Source organism: Heterodontus francisci, chromosome 7, assembly GCF_036365525.1.
Source record: "Heterodontus francisci isolate sHetFra1 chromosome 7, sHetFra1.hap1, whole genome shotgun sequence".
NCBI lineage: Eukaryota > Metazoa > Chordata > Chondrichthyes > Heterodontiformes > Heterodontidae > Heterodontus > Heterodontus francisci.
In genome coordinates, this window is record NC_090377.1 from 93,494,069 (window position 1) to 93,514,977 (window position 20,909).

The following is a 20,909-nucleotide window of genomic DNA, read 5'->3' on the forward strand; positions in this document are numbered from 1 at the left end:
AGATGAGACAGCATGTGACCCTATCCTTTCGATGTTGTGAAAGGTGATTGTGGAAAGATGGCCTGACACCATACAGGAAGTAACCGAATGTTTACACTGTTTCTGGCCATTTCGAGACGAGCTCGGTATATCACAAGGGGTGATTTTTCAAAGGGAAACAAGTCCTGACACCCAAAGCTCAGCATTCTGATATTCTAACCCAACTGCATAAAGGGCACTTAGGATTAGAACATACCATACGACTTGCCAGAGAGATGGTGTACTGGCTAGGAATCAACAGTGATGGTGAGATGGTGGTGAAATCCTGTGAGGCATGTCAAAGTTGTCAGCCAAATCAACAGAAAGAACTCTTGATCCATGGGCAAAGATCAGCACAGATTTATTTCATGTTCAAAGTGATAATTTCCTCCTTGTTATGGATAACTTCACGTTTCTGATCCTCAGGTGGCTACAAGATACGTCAAGTGAAGTGGTTGTTGATATGGTCAGTGCTCTGTTCAGCCTATTTGGTGTGCCAGAAGAAATTATCTCCAGTAATGGGCCGCAATAAGCAGGAAGACCATTCCAAGACATGTGTGCCAGGTGGGAAGTTCATCACGTGACATCATCACCGCATTATCCAAAGTCCAAAAGTGTGGCTGAATGCATGGTGGGCACTATCAAATCACTAATTTTGAAGTGTAGGCAGATGGACAAGATCTCAAGGTTGCAATGCTGCACCTCCGAGCTACTCCATCAGACATGGGCTTACCATCGCCTGCAGAGTTGATGTTTGGAAGGCAGGTAAGAACTACCCTGCCCAGTCATCATCTCTCTAAGTTTTCCACAGTAAAGGATATACTTCTGTCTAAACAAGGGAAGATGAAGGCATCGTATGACAGGCAAGTGGGACCAGAATTAGCTCGATTGCGAGTCGGACAGAATGTCAGAATCCTCAATCATGCATCAGGAACTAGCTATACTGCAGAGGTTGCTAGGATATGCAAACAGCCCAGATCGTACAAGGTCCAGACACCCAGTGGCACAACTCTCAGATGGAACCAAAGTCAACTCAGAGAGCTGTACAGCCACACTACATGTGACAACCTTGTGGCATCATGAACACATTCAAAGACAAAGTCTGAAGATGAAAGTACAGAGGCTATAAGCACAGAGGAAGAACATGCTAACCAGAGTTCTGAGTCATCAGAGTCTCAGAGGACTCATCAAGACGAGCTCAACTTTGGGAAGAGGTTTCTGATAACAAGAGTGGGATGAATAAGCAAACCTCCTCTATGTTTTAGAGAGTGTTAAACCTGCTTATTCATAAATAACATTTTGTTTTAATCATGTATAGTTAGTCCAAACTGCAGCATCATTGTATATCGTACATATGTTTTTATCTTTAGGAAAATGGGGAATGTTGTGGGCAGAACTTAAGAGTAGACCACCTTAAAAAGCTGTAAGTGAATGTCACTGGAGGAAGTGCTGTCACATCACACATGACCAGAGAGTTGTGCGTGTTGCCCGACGTGAGATGTGTTTAGATGTGGCTCCTGCAGTAACTGTTTTTATATATATGTTCTAGTAAGTTATAACAAAAAAACACATTTTCTTTGGCTATTACTTGGCGTCCTGTGAGTCTTGCAATTGTTCACATATTAAAGGAACAAGTAATATTACAGATTCCTCCACATGTCAAAATGACAAAGTTTTCTTCTTCAACAACCTGTACACCTTTGCCAAGTGATTTATCTTTGAGCATGAGTTGCAGTTTTTCCCTTGTGCCGGGCATGGCGCTTTGAATCCATGGATTCCCCCAAAATTTGGGCATGTTTTTGAGGGTGCCTGACCGTGAAGGGCAAGTGTTGATAAGCCTGCTGAGGTCTCTTTGTCTTAACCCATGCACTTGAGCTGATTGGGCAAGCTGCGCCTGTGACCCTGAGCCTGAGGGTGTATTTTTGTATAACATTTTTGAATCTAACATGGCAGATTTGATTTGGACGGTCAAGGTTGTGGCTTTTTCCAAAGTCAAACCATCATTCTCCATGAGTAGGTATTCCCTAATTAATGGGATTGAAGTTTTTCAATTAGTTAGTCACAAATTAGTTCATTACTTCATGTGCCAAATTTGCATGTAGAAGCCAACTCACACAATACTGTCATATTATTTTATGGGCTCACCATTTGCTTGGCATCTCTGGCAGAACACGTATCGTTCAATCATCACACTTTTCTTTGGGCCAAAGTATTTCTCAAGAGCGCTTAACCCCTAATCAAACGTAGACATATCATCCGTTGCTGCTCGAATATACGATGGCCCTCTGCTCTGAGGCAATGCACGAGTATTACCTTCTTGTAGATCACTGCTACATCCGTACTGTCCATACCCAAAGTGAGCAAGTATGTTTCATACCCAGAAATCCATCTGTCCCACGGATTGCGGGAGTCTCCTGGCGATGAGAGGAAAAGCGCTCGGGCTGGTAAATTTAAATTACTCGGCATCTTTGTCACCAGATGTTATGTCTCGTACCCCAAGCATGAAGAAACTAGACTCACGATTTCTGTGTTTGTAAGCTTTATTCAGATGGCTGCCCAGATCTGTCTTAGTTTCACTTTTGGAACCATGCCGCTCAGAGTTGACTGACAGCATAGTGAGCAGTCTTAGAAACACAGCATACAGTAATCAATCACTGAGCAATCAAACACAACAGGACTCAACCACGATACAGTGTTTAATGGCCGATGTTGCAGCTTCCATTGCAGCACAAGAAGCAGTCACCCAATGTCTGAGTACTGCCATCATGGTTGTGGATTACTTTATGCAAAATGGCTTGCAGAGTGTCACAGCAGTCCAGCAATCTGCCCTCCAACATAGGACTAGGCGCTGCTCCAGAAGAGTGGCAGTGGCTTCAGGGAGCATGAACCCGCTGTCCTCACTCAGGAAGACTGCATTTGCTCTCTCACCCTTGCCACTCTACCAGGGCCCTTGCTGTTACCTGTCAGCCTACCAGCCCAGACTGCTGCTGCCCATGCCAAGACACTGCAGTCCACATCTGGGTCTTCCAGCCCAGAGCTGCTGAAGGTCGTCTTCCACTGAAAGTCAGTGGCCTTCCACCAGCCATGCTGTAGCCACTAGGGTAGAACCTGATGGAAGCACTGGGAAGATAGGCACCTAAGGGAATGCAGAAAGATGATTATTGACTTTTCTTTGTAATATGGGACGATTGCATTTCTAAATCTGATTTGGAATGTCTATTTTGTGCTGTCTTTTATTTTAGCATTGTGTCCAAGTGGGCATTGTGATGGTCAGTGACAGAGGGCAGGTAAGATGTGGGACTGTTGATGAATTAGGGAATCGGGTTTGTGGTTACTCTTAACGCACGCATATGAGTTCTTCTTGGGAAGCCCAGCCAGAAAGATGCTATCTAGGTTGCCTCCTCTTCTTCCTCCTCCTCCTCTTCTTCCTTATCCTCCTTGTCCACCTACTCATGCTTCTGCTCCTCAGCTGCCTACATATAGCTACTGGCAAGGGCTGTCCCTTCATGATGGTGAGGTTGTGCAACATGCTGCAAATCACCACAAATTTTGACATCCTCTTTGTTGAGTACTGCAGAGCTCCTCCAGAGCAGTCCAGGGAGCAGAAGTGTTGCTTCAGCACAGCAATGGCTTGCTGTATCACATTTCATGTGACAGTATGGTTTTCATTGTATGCATGCTGTGCACATATGCATGGGTTGCACACTGGAGTTATCAGGGATGTAATCAGAATATAACTGTTGTCACCCAGTGGCCACCCTTTGTTTTCTTGTGGTGGCTCAAATGCATATGATCCAGTGGAATACTGAAGAATAAAGGCGTTATGACTGCTGCCAGGATGTTGGACATTGACCTGTGTGATTCACTCCCTATGGTCACACTGGATGTTGAGGGAGTGGAGTCCCTTTTGATTCTGGTATAGGGCAGAGCTGACATGCAGTGCCCACAAAGCGATGGCACCCTGCACTTCGGGGAATCTGCAATCCTAGCAAAGTCACGTGGTTGCTCCACCTGAAAGAGAGAATGAAACATAGTTAGCTGTCATTGAGTAGAGATCCTTAGTGACCTCCCATATGCAACAGTGAATGGCAAACTCAGAGATGTTGCAAATATCTCCAGATCCAGCCTGGAAGGAGCCAGATACATAAAATTTCATGGACACAGTCGGCTTCACAGCTACTGTTCTGAGGCCGCAGATGTGGCTGCAACAAGTGGCAGATTTCAATGAGGACATCCTTACTGCAGTGTCACCGTCTCACACATTGTTTAGGCAGGACAATTGCTCCCTGAACACTCTAGGTAGATATAGCCTCTTCTCTACCTCTTCCTACACCCTCTTCCAGAAACTTGCCCTCCTCTGCTTGGCCCTTATTCATTCTACAGTCATCCTGTATTCCAAGGCAAATACTTACCAGAGCACCCATGACTGGGAGCAACTGGTTTGTGCCTTGAAGTCAGCAAAAAGACCTTCAGCATCTTCCACAACACTCCCTGTAGACGTTTGAAAGTTTAAACAACAATAGAAAGCACCAAACACACCAAGAATCGAAGCAGCAACCAGAAGAAATCAATCAGCAACTGTAAGTAGTTGACAATCCCTTTAAATAACCAATGGGGTCCTTCCTGTTGCTGAACACCTCAGCTGTACAACATTAAGAGATGTTAGCTGGAACATTGAGCTCCAGATTGGCACTGCTGACATCAAATCAGCAGAGCACATTGATTGGCGTCATAATCTGCCAGTTCTACACAATTCCAAGCAGCCATTCACTGCATGCATGCGAATGCCCTCACTAATGTGACATCAGGCATGGTTCGCTCCAACAGTTCCTGAGCCATGTGGGAACTCCAGGACACTTCATGTGTCTTGGGGGAACCACATGCGTAAGAAATGTCTCCTGCCGCTTCAGCTTGAGCTCAGGATTTCCGAGCTGGATTGAACTTTCCAGGAGGTGGACACCCCACAGGCAGTAAGAGTTCAGCATAACAGTTGGGTGGCCATCTGGAATCCTAGAAAGACGCAGGAGGTACAGGAGTCTTTGGGGTGTGTGCCACTCTCAAACAGGTACACAGCATTGGAGACTGCTGGGAGTAACGATACCCTGAAGGGTGCAGCCCAGACCATTTCACCAATAGGCAAGGGACTGTATAGGAAGGAGCAGAAAAGTGTAGAAATGCAGTTGTGAAAGGAGATTCCAAAGTCAGGAGGACAGACAGGCATATCTGTAACTGTCATAGTGAGTCCCGCATGGTGTGTTGCTTCCCTGGTGTCAGGGTAAAGGACATCACGGAAAGGGTGCAAGATATTCTGCAGGGGGAAGGGAGGAGCTAGAAGCTGTAGTACACATTCGTACCAACAACATAGTAAGGGCAAGCTGAGGTCCTACCGTCAGATTTTCAGGAGCGAGGGAGGAAGTTAAAGAGTAGGACCTCAAAGTTAGTAATCTCTGAATTACTCCCAGTCAGTGCTACACACTAGTGAGAGTAGTAATAGGAAGATAGGGAGGATCAATGCCTGGCTTGCAGGATTGTGCATGAGGAAGGGCATCAGATTCTTCGGACATTGAGGCCAGTTCTGGGGCAGAAGGGACTGGTTGCTAATTTGAGGAAAATTGAATTACAGGGGCTTGGAGCTTCAGTTTTAAAAAAATACAGAAAATAAAATATTTCTTTGTGCCAGTGTAACTTCCCCCTGTGGCAAACCACGTCATGGTTCCCCATATATCATACAGGAGCTGAGAAAGGAAGATAAGGTTATTCCCTTTTAGACAAGGGTCACTGACATGGGTTAAATAGATATTCAGGCCACAGTATTGAGGCAATGTAGGCTCTAATCAGATTTGGACACTGGAGTGACAATCGAGTAAATTTTAATTGACAAAATGATATGGACTGCAACGGTTCAAGAAGGCAGCTCACCACCTCAAGGGCAATTAGGGATGGGCAATAAAAGCTGGCCTGGCCAGTGATGCCCACATCCCATGAACGAATAAAAAAATTCTACTTCCCAGAATAAGTAACTTCACACTTGTCTGCTATGAGCTCTCTGTTGTTTAGAAGTTGTAGTCCCTCTCAATGTCTGAGGCCCCTGGAATGTACAGAATATATTAGCACCAACATATATGCTACAAACTTGGAACATTTTTTTATTCATTCGGGAGAAGTGGGTGTCATTGGCTAAGCCAGTATTTATTGCCCATCCCTAATTGCCATTGAGAAGGTGGTGGACGTGAGCTGCCTTCTTGAACCACTGCAGTCCTTGAGGTGTAGGTACACCCACACTGCTGTTAGGAAGGAATTCCAGGATTTTGAACCAGTGACAGTGAAGGAATGGCGATATAGTTCCAAGTCAGGATGGTGTGCGGCTTGGAAGGGAACTTGCAGGTGGTGGTGTTCCCATGCATCTGCTGCCCTTGTCCTTCTAGGTGGTAGAGGTTGCGGGTTTGGAAGGTGCTGTCGAAGGAGCCTTGGTGAGTTGCTGCAGTGCATCTTGTAGATAGTGCAAACTGCTGCCACAGTACATCAATGGGGGAGGGAGAGAATGTTGAAGGTGGTGGTTGGGGTGCCAATCAAGCAGGCTGCTTTGTCCTGGATGATGTCAAGTTTCTTGAGTGTTGTTGGAGCTGCACTCATCCAGGAATAACCTTATAAGTATTTGGCTTTATTTTTAACTTGTTGACTACCAAAACTGTGCTTGCACCAGTAAGTTATAGTCATATGTTTTGTGCTTTAGTGCTGCCTCAGCAAGCACCATGTGTAAATTAGGTAGCAGAAACCTGATCAAATCATATTTATAAGGGACATTAGACTGTGAGAGTAAATTTTATAAAGCTGTGCTCCTGGACAGGAGTGGGATCAGAAAGTCAAATGCAGAGGTCAAGGGCATCACTGGAAATTGGGAGCATTGTAAACGATTGCAAAACCTCACTACTCTATTTATTTTCCTGTGAAGTGAGGTTCTGTGCTCTGAGTACAATTTCACCAAATTTACCCTGTGAGGAAAAGGTGCACTATTATAAACTATCATTCAAGAGACTTTGCAAGGTTTATGCAATGATGTGATCAGTAATAAAGCAGCTACTGAAGTCATAGTTGTTCAGTTCCACACAAATTCTCACCCAACATCTACACACATGCACTTTACACAGAGGCCATTGAAGCGTGAGCAATAATAGAATGTCCTCTGCTGCCTAGCTGAGATCAGCTGCAAGCTGCATATTTTTTAAAAAAGAGGTCAAAACTAGGACCTTAGCTGTGATGTTCCTTCGCATGGTATAAGAACCTGCCATACTCACTCTCTCAACTGCCACATGAAGGAAGATTACTTGAGCATGGTACTGGAAAGTTCCTGCAGCCTGTTGAAGTGCACCCTCACGAAATTTGGTGCCTTCAGGAGAGGAGGCAAGAAAATGGGGAAAATATTTTCTACTAATTGATCATCTGTTGTGTAGCAACAGATCAATGTTATATCTTGTCAGATTGTAGTAAAGTAGTGAAAAAAACTGTTAACTGACATTATTCTGGAGTCATTATGCTTTTTGATGAGGAAGATGCTTGCACTGCCACCAAGGTAATACAAACATAACTGTCCACCACAAGAGTTCCTGATTCATGCAATGAATTCTGGAAGGGATAATGTCATTGTAAGGATTCACTGCTTTATAAAAATATGATTTAAAAACATCCTTTTTAGAATCCCGAATTTTTCATTTTACATTCAAAAGTAAAGTTCTCCAAATCTTGAATTGGTTTCAGACATCGTTATTTTGAGTTTTACTGAAAAAAGAGACATGCTGTCAAAACTTTTCATCTTGCGCTCATCAGGACAGATGCAAGAATGCCAAATTTCAAACACAGCAACAATTTATACTGCATGAGAAAAGGGTGCTGATTGGTTGGCAAGTCGATTATAATTGGTCGAGGTGTTGCCATGAAGAATGCACCAGGGAACTACACTAACAACCAAATTAAGATTATCAGTTGGGCTCACAATGTGGTTCACTTACACTTGCTAGAAGCGATATATATTCATACACATGGACTTGTCCTCTGCAGGCATGTCCAGGTATTGCACCTCTTTTGAATTAAACTAAAGTTTGGGGGACAATAATTCCCTGGGGCATTCGCTTTGGCAACACCTCGGCCAATCAGAGTTGACTTGCCAACCAATCAGCACCCTTTTCTCATGAAGTATAAATTGTTGTTCTTTTTGAAATTTGGCATTGTTGTACCTGTCCAGATGAGTGCAAGAGGAAAAGCTTCGACAGCATGTCTCTTTTTTCAGCAATACTCAAGTTCTGTACTACCAAGCAATTACTTCATTATTTGTTTAAGTATTTAATGAAGTTTTTTTTTAATGTACTGAGTCAGACAGCAGGTATTAACACTGGGAATAGAGCCCCTTCTCACTTTGTGTTCCCAGTGTCATCATGGAGCCCTATAAATGGCAACCACAACACAGCCAGCTCTAGAGGAGCTGCCTTCACCCACTTTTGCCTTCCCATAACTTCCCCCATGCAGTAAACATGCACTACAATTGGAATCGGAAGGTGAAAATAAAAAGAAAATGAGGCTCTGCCAGGTTCATTGAGGGGAAGAGGGGCTGATGGGTAGGGGGGAAGTGACTCAGGGAGTTATACAGGGTCTGTTCTGGGCGCTCTGTCAATCACTGTGTTTGAACATGACATGGAGGAGAGTGTTACCTGTTATTTTATAAAACGTTGGTGCTAATACTAAACTATGTGGCCAGATGACAAATATAAAATAGATAAACAGCCTTTAAAAGCTTTGTCCAGTAAATGTGAAGCTATTAACAATGAAGCTGATCAAATACAAGGATCCAACATAGTGAGCTATGCAAAGTTATATTTCTTTCTGCCTAAAAGTGGAAGGAAATTAATCTAGTCTTATATAGTTCATAGGTGAGGCTGCATTTGGAATATTTTGTACAATTTTGGGCATCCTACATTTTAAAAAAGATATTGATGCATTGGAAAGGGTTCTAAGGAGACTGATAATAATGACTCTAAAATAATGATTCAAAGGCTCTAAATTATCAGGAGAGACTTGTAGAGAAAGAAAGATTGAGGGTGATCTGATCCAAATTTTTAAAGTGCTGAGAAGCATAGATAATGGTGTAAAGAAGCAATTTAACTTAAACTGTGAGGACAAAAATAGAGGACACAGGTTTAAAATTAATCAGCCCTAACGAAAACAAGAAATTACAAGTCATCTCCATGGAGTGCTGCATATGTGGGACAGAGTCCCAAAAAAAGTAATTGAAGATATGTTTCATTAGCCTGCACATGTTCATCAATGACCTTAATAAATTCAAAATATAGACTCCTTTCTCCAGTTTTTTTTTAATGTTAATTAATTTTCATGAATGTGGGGGAGAGGTGGTGGTGTGGTGGTAATGTCATTGGACAAGTAATCCAGATGCCCATGATAATTCTCTGGGGACGTGGGTTCAAATCCCACCATGACAACTGGTGGAATTTAAATTTAATAACAAACTCGATTAATTAATAAAAATCTGGAATTGAAAGTAATTGTGCCATGAAACTATCATCGATTGTTGTAAAAACCCAACTGGTTTACAAATGTCCTTTAGGGAAGGAAATCTGTTTACCTGGTCTGGCCTACATGTGACTCCAGACCCACAGCAATGTGATTGACTCTTACATGCCCTCTGAAATGGCCTAGCAAGCCATTCAGTTGGAATGGGCAACAAATGCTGGCCTCTGCCAGCGATGCCCGCAACCCATGAAAGAATTTTTTAAAATCAATTTTTTCAATGGTGGGTTACGAGTTCTCAAGGCAGTGCTAAATGAAAACAATTATTTCTTTCATGATTTCTACCACAGACACTACTTCTTGTTGAAATCTTTCTCACTAAAGTTAGTAAAATCAGGAATATCAGCTTCTTGGACACTTGCTTTTACATTGTCTGCTCAGAATGTTTGCCTGAAAAATCTCTTTGTGCTGGCAGACTTCAGGATTTGAGTGCCCAGCCATTTTCTTTAATTTTTTTCAAATAGATCGACTTCCCCCTATGCTGCATCCAATTCTGCCTGTCTTTTTGCTCGAACCACACCCTCACTTGAGACGGCCAAGTTGGCTGCTACTTCTGCACAACCATATTTTGTTCCACTTAAATAACTACTGGACAAAGCTACATCTTAATTCCTAGCAATGCTGACTATGCAAAGCCTTAGTAGAGTTCTACTGCATCAGCTGCTGGATTTGTAGAGCACTATCTTGTTTCTGTTATGCCAGCTGCTGGTTGTGCTTAACCATCTAACAATCTGAGTGCACCAGCTGGCTCATCAACAGCTGGAATTTATCCCAGAATTCATAGTTCATGAAGAGCATGGTAGAAATCTGTCAATGTGGAGAGACGAGATGCACCTCTCTTTTTGGCTCATGGAATCAGAGGGAGAAATTTGATTGAAAAACAGCTTGCATTTACAGAGTATCTGACAGACCTTTGACATACTAAATCATTCCATGATGCTTCACAGAAACGTTATCGGACAAAACTCGACACTAAGTCATATAAGGGGATATTAGGACTGCAGACCAAAAGCTTCAACCAAAGAGGTTAGTTTGAAGGAACATCCTAAAGGAGGAGGAAGAGGGAGAGGTATATGGAAAGAATTGGAGAGTTTAAGGCCTAGGCAGCTCGTGGCACAGCCTCCAATGGTGGTGTGAAGAAAATCCAGGATGCCCAGCGGCCAGTATTGGACTAACGCAGCGTGCTCAGAGGGCTATAGGATTGGAAGGAGCTACAAAGATTGGGGGGTGGAGGGGTTCATGGAGAAGCCATGGAGGGATTTGAACTCAAGGATGAGAATTTTAAATTTGAGGCGTGGCTGGACCGGGAGCCAGTGTCACTCAGCGAGTGCAAGGGTGATGGGTGAATGATATTTGGTGTGATATTAGACAAAATTGAATAGTACAGAGGGAAGATGGCCCTGGACTTTCTCTCCCTGTCGATACTGTGTGGGAGTCATTGATCTCTCTTTAGTTATTTGGCTAAAGGCTTGTGTGTTTGATTTCCCTGGTTAATTAAGACCCGTGGCAACCATTTTCTTTTAGAAAGAATGTTGAGAGGTTATACACTTTTCTTTGAGACCATAGGACAAATGGCCCTTTTACTTGTAGAATTGAATGACCACCCAGCAAAACATTTGGGTGAGAATAATTATGCTTTTGCACTCTATGCCTCTATTTATGAAGCCCAAGATCCCATATACTTTGCTAACCACTCTCTCAATATGTCCTGCCACCTTCAAAGATCGATGCATATGAACCCCCAGGTCCCTCTGTTCCTGCTCGCTCTTTAGAACTGTATCATTGAATCTTGTTACGACCAGGTGAGAAAGGTGTCTAGGGATCCCTTTTCGCCTTCACCTGGTCTTATTGCAACAGGATTTAATTTTAAACACACCATGTTTTGAGCTCCCTCTTGGTGAATCCTTGTTCACTGCTTTCCAATTATAAGGCAAAGAAATGAGCACAAACAGGCTTTCTTAAGTTTAAAGAAGAAAAATGAAATGTATTAAAACTTAAACTCTAATTCAGTTAACACCTACGGATACATGCCATGCCCCACGCTAGCATGCATACGTGATACACAAATGCAAATAGAGACAGAAAAGGGAAGAAAAAATAGAGAGGTTCGAAGCAATATCAGAAGAGTTTCTTGTTACTGTGCTTCAAACTCACTGTAGTCCTTTTGTAGGTAGTCTCACTTTTCGTTGGGGCCCTGTATTCTTCTTAAACCTTGTTCACTGCAGGAGACTTTTCTCTCTTGGGGTTCATGTGTCTTCAATGGGTCTTCAGTTCCATGAAAAAAGAGATGAACAGACAGGAGAGAAATGTTCTCAGTCCAGGAGCAAAGAGCTTTCTGTCTTCAAACACTGTTTCTCGAATTTAAAACTCCCCTAGTTGGCCAGCAGGTAGTCACGTGACTGACTGTTTTGACCAGGTCTCTTCTGTGTATTGGGGCAGGGACTGGTTCCTTTGGTCCAACACTGTCTGCTAGTACGAAAAAAATGTCTTTCCTGCCAGGGGCTTGGCGAGCCTTTGTAATAAGCCTTCTTGTCTTCCCAGTAAAAATTTTAAAATGTAAAGTCCATGTGGCAAAATATATGTGCCTCATTCTTGGCAGGTGGGGGCCTGCATGACAATCTATATTGCCTCACCCTATCCCTTCTGCCAAAATGCATCATCTCACACTTGTCTGTATTAAATTCCATCTGTCATTTGTCTGCCCATTCTGCTAACCTATCTATGCCCTGTTGCAGGCGATTTGTATCATCCTCACTGTTTGCCACTTCTCGAAGTTTGGTACCATCAGCAAATTTTGAAATTCTACTCTGTATTCCAAGATCCAAGTCTTTTATATATGGCAAAAAAAGCAGTGGTGTTAGCACTGAACCTTGGGGAACACTGCTACCATCCTCCGGTCTGAAAAACAACCATTTACCACAACTCGCTGTTTTCTGTCCTTGAGCCAATTTTTTATCCAATTGGACACTGACCCTCCTATTCCATGACCCTCAATTTTGTTAACCACCCTTTTATGTGGTACTTTGTCAAACACTTTCTTAAAATCCATACACACATCTACCGCATTACCTCCATCAACCTTCTCTGTTACTTCATCAAAATATTCAATTAGATTAATCAAACATGATCTGCCTTTTATAAATTTGTGCTAGCTATTCTTAATGAACTCTAATCTCTCCAAGTGCCTGTTGATTTTTTTCCCCCTGATTATTGTTTCTTAAACCTTACCCACCACTGATATTAAACTAACTGGCCTTTAGTTGCTAGGTCTGTCCTTACACCCCTTCTTAAATAACGGTGTCACATTTGCCACTCTCCAATCCACTGGCAACGCCCACCCCCGTATCTAGGGAAGATTGGAAGACTATAGAAAGCTTTTCTGCTATCTCCATCCGCACTTCCTTTCGCAACCTGGGTTGCAAGCCATCCAAGGCAGATGATTTATCTACCCTAAGCATAGTCAGCCTTTCCAATACCTCCTCCCTCGCAATTTTTACCCTATCCACTGCCTCTTTTCTCTCCGTTTCTACTGATATTTTCTCATATTCCTCTCCCTTAGTAAACACCAATACAAAGTACAGTACTCATAAATATTCTAGCCCTGTCCGGTGCCTCTAAGCATATATTACGTTCTTTAACCTTAATAGGCCCCACTCAACCTCTTACTAAGAGGTATAAAGGTTGGTGAACTCCAATGGTCTGGTGAGTGCATAAGGAAATGAAGACACCTACCTCAAGGCAGTCTGAACTTACCACACCAAGGTTCCATCCAATGGTTAACTACATGGAAGTAATATGTGCACATGTGGCTTGCATTGATGTACCAATATAAGATACAGTAGAGGACAGAAAATCTGCTAATCTGATTTTCCTTAATAAAGTATTAAAGTTGCTGATACTACGCTCTTAATCCTATTAATTAATTAGGCAAGGCATTGGCCAGAACCTTAACTAACAAGACAAGGGACTGGATTTTGTGTTTGTCGTTAGCGTCAAAGAAGGGTACTCACCACTGACCACGAAGTATGTCTTGCCGAGAGATTAAGTGGTCTCACCAGTGAGAGTTTCAGCCCGATCGCCATGCAGCGGTCCTGTAACTGTTCACAGTGTTCTTTACCAGGCATTCACAGCATGGAGCAGCAGTGATGTCATCAGGATGTCCAAGCAGCCAAATCACGTTAATGGATTTTCACAGACCCTACCTGCCCCACAAACAGGAAAGTATAAGCACTAAAATACAATCACTTTAAAAATTTTTTACATAGAGCAAATTAAAGATCGGAACATACACATGGAGTGAAGGTAGAAGCTAAAATATTTTGAAAAGGTTTTTGCTAAATATTATTTAAAGAAGTTACCTTAAAATTCTATTAATGAATCAATTAACAGCATTCCACGAATATAACATTATTTTATTACAGTTTTCTGTTGTTCATCAAATTTAATAAATTATATTGCCGTTTAAAACCCAGTTAGACCTGACTGAACAATTTTTATGGGGTTTCTAACAGTGATGTAGGAGTGGGAAGGTTAAAATTCTCACTTTCAATGATTGCTGGCTCTGTGGGGACAGTGAGGGGACACAGCACAGACTGTGTTGGAAGCCTGAGTGACAGAATGCAACGTCAGGATTTCTGCACCAATCTGCATGTGCACTACATCCTGAAGTTGTGTTCAGTTTCAATGGGGTAATGATAGTGGACACTGATAATTCACTGTCAACCACTGCCCGCAATCCCTCCGTCCACCTCCCCGACCCAACCCTGCAAAATCTGGCCCAAGGTTTGATTTGATTTAGATTTGATTTAGAGATACAGCACTGAAACAGGCCCTTCGGCCCACCAAGTCTGTGCCGACCATTAACCACCCATTTATACTAATCCTACACTAATCCCATATTCCTACCACATCCTCACCTGTCCCTATATTCCCCTACCACCTACCTATACTAGGGGCAATTTATAATGGCCAATTTACCTATCAACCTGCAAGTCTTTTGGCTGTGGGAGGAAACCGGAGCACCCAGAGGAAACCCACGCAGACACAGGGAGAACTTGCAAACTCCACACAGGCAGTACCCAGAATTGAACCCGGGTCGCTGGAGCTGTGAGGCTGCAGTGCTAACCACTGCGCCACTGTGCCGCCCTAATGTTGGCTAGAATCTTATAATGGAGAGAAGTGAGATTGAGTGAAGTATTGGAGCTGGCCTCGACTGCTACTCTATATTTGTTTACTTGCCGTCTGAAATGAAACAACCTAATGTTTCTCATCAGGATTTGTCTCATTAGTGTCTCTTAGTCCATGAGCTGCAAAATTGGAGAAGTGACAGTGCGAAAGATATGGGCAGCGTGATTGGATATTCTCCAGCTGGGCAATCCCTGCTTCAGAACGGTAGGCCCAAGGCCACACAATGATGGGCCTCCAGTCTTATTTAAATTAGGCCAGAGAGCTGCAGATGCCTGCTGTGTGTCCCCAAGCAGCTTGATGGAGCAGTGGATTAAAATTTCAGGTACATTGTATCGCACCTCCCCCTCCAATCCCCTCCACTCTAAGAATCTGAAACATTACTTTAGTATCTCAAATGTCTCCTTGATGATGCTTGGCTTGCCCACAGGAGTTGTATAGAGCTGCCAGAATCCATTGTTATGTCAGGCAGCTCATGTCTCTGAGGAGTCATTTTCCTTCTCCTTCAAAGAGTTGTGTTTTGCTTGGTTCACAACAAAGCCATGTGCATACTCTATTAGAAGTGTGTTAATGTACATTATTTTTAGTGCATCATTTGCAAACTGATGGAATAATAAATAGTCTTTCCTGCTTAAATGAGCATAGATTTGTTGGTAGACAACCAAACAGCATCTGTACAGTCAATGATACCATGTGGCTGAGGAAATCCTGTAATATGGTCATATTGCAACTGACTCTGCTACAACTGGCTACTGCTGAAGTGTATGCAGTGGGTGCATAATTAAACAGGCCTTATGAAGCTGTGGGCAGCAAAATGCCTAACTCCTGTGAAGGTCCCTCTGGCTGACTGTAAGGTCACTTTGGCACCACAGATAGCCACAGCATTCCCCAAGTGCTTCAAATCAAATGAAATACTTCTAGTTGAAATGCAATTCTTGTTATGTTGTCAAATGTGGCAGCAGATTTGAACAAAACAAAGTCCAACAAACAATAAATTAAATAAATGACCAGTTCATTTGTTTCGATGGTACTGGTAGAATAGTGAATATTCTCCAGGACACGAAGAAAACTTCCTAATCTTATTTGCATAGTACAGACATTGCCCAAGTTCATGACTCACCCAAAAGATGGCACCTCTGACAACACTGTACCCCCCTCAGTACTGCACCAAAGTGTCAACTTAGATTATGTACTTAAGTCCTGGGGCTTGAACCTTCTGACTCAAAGAGAAGATGGATACCAGATGATCCAAGTTAGCATTCAACTCTTGCTATTGTGCATGTAAATCATTATGAATCAGGTGGCACACCTCAACCACAGCCCTCCTGTTAAACTTGGATCTTCTCATTGTTCCCTTTTGCAATACAGCTGACTCAATCATGGTGGTTCCACATCTACATGAGTTTTTCATGTTTGAAATTTAACAAGATCGTAACAGTGTTTAAACATTTTTCCTATTAACTTGTGGGTGGGAACAAAACTCAATGAACAGCAGAACAAATAGATGATATGTTACTGACCCAGAGATTGCTGTGACAGGCTAATGGACGGTACTCACTGTTACTTAGAATTGCTTGTGCCAGTTCAATGTTAACCATATTTTACGCTGCAAGTTGCTGGAAGTATGAAATGGAAACGGTGCAGTGCCCGCTACAGGGAATCTGGGACCTGAGTGAACAAGGCGAGCAACAATTTATCTTCTTAACCAATCAGATTGAAGGATTGTGAAATTAACAGCACAGGGACTGAGAAGGAGCTGTAATTTAGAGTGGGTGAATTCAATGTCAAATCAGCTATAGACAGAGGGGAAAAAGATTGGACTAAGAGAGAGAGAAAAAAGACAGAAAAAAGTATAAAAATAGAATAGAATCATAGAGTGGTTACAGCATGGAATCACTTTTTAAAATCTTTACATAGAGCAAATAAAAGATCAGAACATACGCATGGGGTGAAGGTAGAAGCTAAAATATTTTGAAAAAGCTTTTTTTTAATATTATTTTTAAAAATTACCTTAAAAGTCTACGAATGAATCATTTAACAGCACTCAACGAATATAAAATTATTTTTTACAATTTTCTGTTGTTCATCAAATTTAATAAATTACATTGCCATTTAAAACCCAGTTAGACCTAATTGAACAAGGTGTAATTTTTTATGGAGTTTCTAACAGTGATGTAGGAGTGGGAAGGTTAAAATTCTCACATTCAATGATTGCTGGCTCTGTGGGGACGGTGAGGGGACACAGCACAGACTGTGTTGGAAGCCTGAGTGACAGAATGCAACGTCAGGATTTCTGCACCAATCTGCATGTGCACTACATCCTGAAGTTGTGTTCAGTTTCAATGGGGTAATGATAGTGGACACTGATAGTTCACTGTCAACCACTGCCCTCAATCCCCCCGTCCACCTCCCCGACCCAACCCTGCAAAATCTGGCCCAAGGTGTTAGCTAGAACCTTATAATGGAGAGAAGTGAGATTGAGTGAAGTAATTGGAGCTGGCCTTGACTGCTATTCTATATTTGTTTACTTGCCGTCTGAAACGAAACAATGTTTCTCATCAGGATTTGTCTCATTAGTGTCTCTTAGTCCATGAGCTGCATTTGGCCGGTCAAGTTCGTGCCAGTTCTCTGCAACAGCAATTTATGTAGTCTCACTCTCCCAGCCTTTCCCTGTAGCCCTTCAAATTTTTTCTCTCTTCAGGTGCCTATCCAATTCACTTTGAAAGCCATGATTGAATCTGCCTTCATCACATTTCCAGGCAGTGCTTTCCAGATCCTAACCACTCACTGCGTAAAAACACTTACCCTCATTTTACCTTTTCCTTTGCTATTGATCTTAAATTGGTGTCCTCTGGTTCTCAATTCTACCACCAATGTGAACAGTTTCTCTCTCTTTACTCTGTCTAGACACCTCATGATTTTGAACCCTCTATCAAATCTCCTCTCAACCTCTCTTCTCTAAGGAAATTAACCCCAGCTTCTCCAACCTATCTTCGTAACTGAAGTACCTAATTCCTGGCAGCATTCTCATAAATCTTTTCTGCATCTTCCCTAAAACCTTCACATCATTCCTAAAGAGCGGTGTCCAGAATTGGGCACAATACTCCAGCTGAAGCCGAATCAGTGTTTTATAAAGATTCACAACAACTTCCTTGCTTTTGTACTGTGTGCCTCTATTTATAAAGCCCAAGATCCTATATTCCTTTTTAACCACTTTCTCAACCTGCCCTGCCACCTTTAACAATTTGTGTATAAATACCCCCAGGTCCCTCTGCTCCTGCATCCCCTTCAGAATTGTACCCTTTATTTTATATTGCCTCCCCTCATTCTTCCTACCAACATGTATTACTTCACATAAAATAAAAATAAAATACTGCGGATGCTGGAAATCTGAAATAAAAACAAGAAATGCTGGAACCACTCAGCAGGTCTGGCAGCATCTCTGGAAAAAGATGCAGAGTTAACGTTTCGGGTCCGTGACCCTTCATCGAAGTTGCGATGAAGGGTCACGGACCCGAAACGTTAACTCTGCTTCTCTTTCCACAGATGCTGCCAGACCTGTTGAGTGGTTCCAGCATTTCTTGTATTACTTCACACTTTTATGCTTAAATTTCATCTGCCACATGTTTGCCCATTCCACCAGCATATCTATGTCGTCTTGAAATCTATCACTATCCTCCTTGCAATTCACAATACCTTTTGTGTCATCTGAAAATATTGAAATTGTGCCCCATTCACTTAAGTCTAAGTCATTAATACAGATCAAGAAAAGCATTGGCCCTAGTACTGATCCCTGGGGAACACCACAATGTCCCTTCATATAGTCCAAAAAACTAGTGTTCACCACTACTCTCTGTTTCCTGTCACTCAGCCAACTTGGTATCCATGATGTCACTGTCCCTTTTATTCCATGGGCTTCAACTTTGCTACAAGCCTATTATGTGGCACTTTATCAAACACCTTTTGGAACTTCATGTACACCTTATCAACCACATTACCCTCATCAACCCTCTTTGATACCTTATTAAAAACCTCAATCAAATAGGTGAAATATTTTTGCCTTTAACAAATCTGTGTTGATTTTCCTTAATTAATCTACACTTGTCTAAGTGACTGTTAATTTTGTCCTGGCTTATCATTTCTAAAAGCTTTCCGACCACCAAGGTTAAACTGGCCTGTAGTTGCTGGGTTTATCCTTATACCCTTTTTTGAACAAGGGTTGAACTTTTGCAATCTCCAGTCTTCTGGCACCACCCCTGTATCTAAGGCAGTTTGGAAGATTAATATTTCTTTTAAATCTCCAACAAAATTCAAACCTAAAGGAAGAAGACTCGACACATAATAGTTAATTTTCAGTGCAGATATGTTGACTGGCAGTATTTAACACTTAGCAAGCTGTTAAAAGGGTAATTAGACTGAAATGGACAAGTGCATGCTTTCTATGGCAATTTTGGTTCATATCTACCATGTGTTACGGCCAAGTGAGGTGGGGGTCACAGTTGCTCCTCTTATCCTTCCTCTTATTTAACCACAACACAGTTTATTCCTTGATAACAGTGATTGTACTTACCACCTCCATAAGTGTTTTACCTTTTACCTTTACTGTAATTGTGAAAGAACCAATCAGACAGGTTTTCTTGAGTTTAAACAAGAAAGAGGTAAGTTTATTATACTTAGCAATCTAACCACAATTTAAAAATAATAATAAAAATATGCAACACATTCACACACACATTGACATGAGAATGACACACACACAAATAGATTACAGAGGGAAAAATAGATTTGGTCATTGGATTAGAGTCCAGAATAAATGCAACTTAAATTTACAGTCTGTGGAGTGGATGATTTGGTAGTCTTCCAGCTGAAGCTGTATTCTTGAAGTCCTTGGCTGGTCAAAATACACTTTATGGTTGGCCCGCTTTGCTCAGCGTTTTCTGAGAAGCAGAATTGTAGTTGGCTCTCTTCCCCTGGTCTTTGGCTGTAGAAGTCTGTAGGCTTGGAGCGTCCACAGTCACAGATGGTTTTCAACTTGATGTTTTAGAAACATAGAAAATAGGAGCAGGAGTAGGCCATTCGGCCCTTCGGGCCTGCTCCGTCATTCAAAAAAGATCGTGGCTGATTGTCTAATTCAGTACCCTGTTCCTGCTTTTCCGCCATATCCCTTGATCCCTTTGGCATTAAGAACTATATCTATCTCCTTCTTGAATATATTGAATGATTTGGCCTCCACTGCCTTCTGCGGTAGGGAATTCCACAGGTTCACCACCATCTGAGTGAAGAAATTTTTCCCCATCTCGGTTCTAAATGGCACACCCCGTATCCTGAGACTGTGACCCCCTAGTTTTGGACTCCCCAACCATCGGGAACATTCTCCCTGCATCTAGCAAGTCTAGTCCTGTTAGAATTTTATAGGTTTCTGTGAGATCCCTTCTCATTCGTCTTACCTCGTGTGAATATAAGTCTAGTCGACCCAATCTCTCCTCATACGTCAATCCTGCCATCCCAGGAATCAGCCTAGTAAATCTTCTTTGCACTCCCTCCATGGCAAGAACATCCTTCCTCAGATAAGGAGACTAAAACTGCACACAATACTCCAGCTGTGGTCTCACCAAGGCCCTGTATAACTGCAGTAAGACATCCTTGCTCCTGTACTCAAATCCTCTTGCAATGAAGGCCAACATACCATTCGCCTTCCTAATGGCTTGCTGCACCTGAATGCTTGCTTTCAGCGACTGGTGTACAAGGACACCCAGGTCTCATTGCACCTCCCCCTTTCCCAATCTATCACCATTCAGATAATAATCTGCCTTCCTGTTTTTACAACCAAAGTGGATAACCTCACATTTCTCCACATTATACTGCATATGCCATGCATTTGCCCACTCACATTGGAGCCTCTTTGCATCCTCCTCACAGTTTGCCTTGCATGCCCCCCCCCCCCCCCCCCCCCCCAGCTTTGTGTCATCTGCAAACTTGGAAATGTTACATTTAGTTCTCTCACTCAAGTCATTAATATATATTATGAATAGCTGGGGCCCAAGCACTGATCCCTAAGGTACCCCACGAGTCACTGCCTGCCACCCTGAAAAAGACCCGTTTATTTCTACTCTCTGTTTCCTGTCTGTCAA